The sequence below is a fragment of the Montipora capricornis genome, chromosome 6, assembly GCF_036669925.1.
Source record: "Montipora capricornis isolate CH-2021 chromosome 6, ASM3666992v2, whole genome shotgun sequence".
NCBI classification, from domain to species: domain Eukaryota; kingdom Metazoa; phylum Cnidaria; class Anthozoa; order Scleractinia; family Acroporidae; genus Montipora; species Montipora capricornis.
In genome coordinates this window covers 19,066,935-19,071,934 of record NC_090888.1, presented here as the reverse complement: position 1 = coordinate 19,071,934, position 5,000 = coordinate 19,066,935, and positions in this window count along the sequence as shown.

The window sequence follows — 5,000 nt, the reverse complement described above, 5'->3', positions numbered from 1 at the left end:
TTTCGATAGTTTCCGCAGCCATACCTGGCGAGAACGAGTTATCGCCTGCAATTTTTCCCCGGACGTTTAACTGCAGATCATCATTCTCATCCCGGTAATTCCATAACTCATATACCCTTGCTGGAACATGTCCTGTAGATTCTAGCAAACCAGAGAAAATAGCCTTTTGAAGGTTTCAGTTGTTGGTCATGACTAAGTTGACGTATGAATGTTCTGTCAACATTCATCAGATACTCTTCCAGATGCATAGGGTGGGTCAGGGCATCTGCTAGGTGCACCAGGTTAATTTCGAGGTAGCGATAGAGTTGAACTGGGATTTTTGAAAGCATGAATAGAATGCGTGGAAGGGCTTTTCGATGATGGACTCAAGAGGCTTGCAATCTGTTTACCTAATGTAAAGTGACAATCCAAACTATACTCTCCAAATGTTGCACACCTAAATATGACAGCTAAAAGGCATAAGCTGGGCATGTTCCTGTTGGGTGGATGTGAGCGCCTTCTTCGTGGCATAGGCTATGAGTTTCTCCTCTTTACTTGAAGCCTTACACTCCCCCCCCCCCCCCACCCCCGTTGATCTAACATCCTCTTGAAATATTAATTCTGTTTCCGTCGGAGTACCCCAACAGGAGAAAACGCAACAGAGCTAATGGCAGTTTCAGGCGTTCCATCGCATCTCCGATATCTTAAATTGTAAGGAAACGACACGTAACTGTAATAATACGGAAATGATAAAGGAAATACGCAAATTGGGACAACAAGGTTTATTGCGCTGCTCTAAATAACAACTAAAGCTACAGCAACCGTGTTTCCTTGGTTAAGGTAAATATACAAGGACTTACGATTGATTTTCTTGAAAAAAACTTATTTTTTTAAATATTTTAAACATGTTACATTTTTATTAGCCCAGTGTCTTTTAACTTTTTTTGGAACGCAATGCTCGTGGTCTCTTTTTCTTTATTTTTAGTACTTGCGTAATTATGAATGAGATGCCACTTTTTCACTTTGTCACATTGGGTGCTTCCTGAATTCGCCTTTTCTGTGGAGGAAAAGAAATTCAGTGCTTGTTGATTGCAACTAACAATAATGATTTGCAAAATAGGGTTACCTTTGACAGAAGAGCTGAGTGTTGGTGATTGAGAAACTCGCTGCCCCCTTAATTAATGACAGCATGGACTCGCAGGAGCTACCTGGATCGATTAGGGATAGTGGGTTAGGGGTGGGAATAACCAGCCCCCTGGGAAAGCACATACAGTTACATCTTGGAGCAAGATAGAGCAGAATAAAACAAAACAAGCTCAAGTCACGAGAAAATGGTTTGGGGGCACTGTTTCTTAGCAAGTTGTGATTGTGTGAGTATGTGAATCACTGTGTGTGAGGGAGTGAGTGAGTGAGCGAGTGAGTGAGTGAGTGAGTGAGTGAGTGAGTGAGTGAGTGAGTAACAGTAACAGTAACAGTAACAGTAACAGTAACAGTAAAATCTTTATTGCGCCTTTCTCTCCAAAGGGAGGTATCGGTCTCGTTACAATAAAGGTGATGATATATAACTAATAACTAATATAACTAATAACAGATTTTATAATAAAAATTACGGGCAGAAACATACTTATTAAAGACAACGTTTCGGTGTCCTCATGACACCATCATCAGGTCAAATATAATATTTTACAGATAACTCGAATATTAATGTTCAAGATTAAGTTCAAAGTCCCTAGAGGCTAGGTGAAAAGTTTTGCCTTTATCGAGTCACTTTGGATATTCAGACACGGTTTGTGCTCGCGAATAAGGAACATTTCATACACAAGACAATCAAATTTGCATGAGCATTTCTTAAGAATGCGAAACATGTTTGAACTAATAACTAATAACTAAAAGATCATAGTTACAATTACTTGTAATACAATTGGTATAAAATTATTATTTTTAATTATTTTGCATTTAGGATGTCTTTCCTCTTCTGAAAGATTAAACATGTGTATTTACCTACTATCTTTGAAGTAGTTTCGTTTTCTAGGGTAAGTAAATACCGTATCTTATCCTCATCATTAAGGCTTTTGAAAGCAACATCGTGTGTTGAAAGGAGAGAATGGAGCTCATTTCTTATGTAATCGTACCCTGGGCAATACATCAAGAAGTGCCGCTCGTCTTCTATATAACCTCTATTGCAGACTAGACACGTTATTCCATCTACTGGGATTGGTGCACCTCTATTTTCGTATTTCCCAGTCTGTATTCGCAAGCTATAAACCCCCAGACGCAATTTTGTCATACTTATTCTATGTGCTGGGTTTCTGATAGTTTTGAGATAGTCTTCCAATTAGTAGTCGAATTTGACTTCTTTGCGTGTAAATTTCTCTCTAGAGCCTTCGGAAGTGTTGTTGCGAGCCTTCAGCCAATTTCGAATTTAGTCCTTTTTAAGCTGTTTCTTTATGGAGGCACGAGAGCATTCTTTATGTGTAGTTGGCTTGATGTATTGCTTGTAGGGTGCATTCGTATAGTTTCGTCATTATTTAATACATCAAAAAATTGGCTGTGACTTTTTGCGTGATGAAATGCTTCCTTTAATAGAGGATTGACTGTTTTATGCTGTAATCTAAGCGAGTAACTAAATATTGTAGCTTTTATGTCTATATTTAAAGGGTATCGTCCACGTTCTGCCCTACAGGCAATGTTCTCTGTGTACCACGGGGTATTTAGTGTTTGTTTACAGAACTTGATATGGACTTGTTCAATAGTGCTTTTGTCAAAATGGGTCTTATATGATAATAGCTCCGGGCCCCATATTTCGCATCCATATAGTAGTATAGGTTTGACAAGGAAATCAAAAAGCTTATTCTCAATTGTAATTGTGGTCGTATCCGAATTGGAGAACAATCGTTTCACTGTCGTAAGAACTTTATAAGCTTTTTTGCTAAGGATGTCTCTTGCGTAGGTATAGCGACCAGATGAGGTCATTTCTATCCCCACTGAAATATGTTTGTTTGTCGACGATAGGTAATGTTTCTGAACCATATTGGAGATTTTCATTGTTTTTGGTTTGACCATTTATGTTTGTTTGTCGACGATAGGTAATGTTTCTGAACCATATTCAGTGGAGATTTTCATCGGTTTTGGTTTGACCATTACCACTAAAGATGACTGAGTGAGTGAGTGAGCGAGTGAGTGAGTAAGTGGAAACTTGACAATGTGGAGCTGGGTACGGTAATGAGAGATTTTCCGCAAAGTAATGAAGTCAAATAGATAGTTTTCGTCGAAGTTATTATTACTATGCCAACAGTTCTTTCGAAAATGTTTCAAGAAAAATAACTGTTACCTAAAAGCTTCCAAGTAAATACCTCAGAAGACAAAGAGCCCAGTTTTCTTGATATTTTGTCCAGACATTATAATTACATGGTGACTTCATTGAATGAGAACACAGTCGACGGCGAAATTGCACTGTAAGTCGTCTCTAGAAATGATTGGCCAGCAAAACTCACATGAAACGATTGAATGGTGAATGTGAAGAAAGCGAAAGGTGAAATAAAATGGTTTAGAAATTATGAATCAGGGTAGTAAATTGGGGAGAAATTTACCTGAAATTAGGCAACGGAGTTTTTACCAAAGGATAATGAAGATCAAAGTGGCCCTTATCTAAATACTTATGTTCTTTCCCTCGCCCTTTCGAAAGGCAAATGAGAATCACAAGTTTGCCATTATCCTTAAACAAACGGAATGCTGAAATCAACCGCTATCAAACTCTTCGGCATAAACTGATAGTGTTACACCGGACGATTTTCATACAAACAAACAAACAAACAAACAAACCATACCTTGTGACCTTTCGACCCTTTTCGATTTGGACAATTCACCCATGAGTGAATTCCACAAACGCGGGGATAAATCCTGTCTTCACGTGCGGTCCTCATTTTGTCGTATTCTCGAATTTCTGGATTAGTTTGTGGTTTCACTTCCTCGCCGAAGGCGTTTAAAATCGTTAAAGCGAGAACTGCTGTAAATATACACTTCGTCTGCATTTCCACAACCAGCAGGGAAGATATTTAGTACTTCCGGAGACAAATAGCTTAAGATCCTTAAGATCGACTGAACAGCGTTCCTTTCAAGTGGCTCTAAGATCTTTATGACAACTCTTTATGAAATGTTTTGCAGGTGGGTGCAGTGTCAAGGAATATTCGACTTAGTCACGAATAATTCATTAACTTGCCCTTATATACCGCCTACGTGTATTAAAGCAATATGAGATTTTTAAGAAAAAAAGAACCTTTAAAGAACGTCGACATTATACTCTCTCAATAGGTCTAAAAAGACAGCTACTAAATTCAAACTGAGTTGGAACGACATCAGCACTGAGCAGATGCACAGTGAGACGAAGCGAAAGAGCGGAAAGGGCTTTAGATTTGTACAGAGGTATTATTGATTTCAAATGGGATTCCGTTTAAACTTCTTATCACATAATTTATCTTGCTTTGCAGAAAATTCCCCTGCTGTGATTCTAAGCTGAAATTGACTCTCCAGCAGATTCTAAGCAAAGAGGCAGAAATGAATTTCGAAATTGTCTTCTCAATGTTGAGTTGGGAAACAATATTTCAGCCAAAAAAAACAACGAAGATATTGTTATGGGTCTTCACTCGTTGTAAATGTCGATCAGTGGCATTTTATAACGGCAGTTGTCATCGCTAATAACACAGAGTAGGATAATTAAGCGTTATGAATAATTTAGGGCCGCAGCAAGTTTGTATTATACACAGCCGTTCATGCAGGCATTTAGTTTGTCTTTGGACGGGTGAAATAGCCAGTTTGGTCAGTTTGGAGTAAAGTCGTGTGCTTGATAGACCAGTGCACGTGACCCGTGCTTCTTCTCTGATAGCTGTTGACTTTCAGAAAATATTCACTTTAATAACACATAACAGTGAAAGCAATTTTATTTCATTGCCTTTCGTGGCACCGACTGTTTACGAAATTAAAATGTCCTGGACTGCATTGTCAGTGATTCACATTCCAGTCAA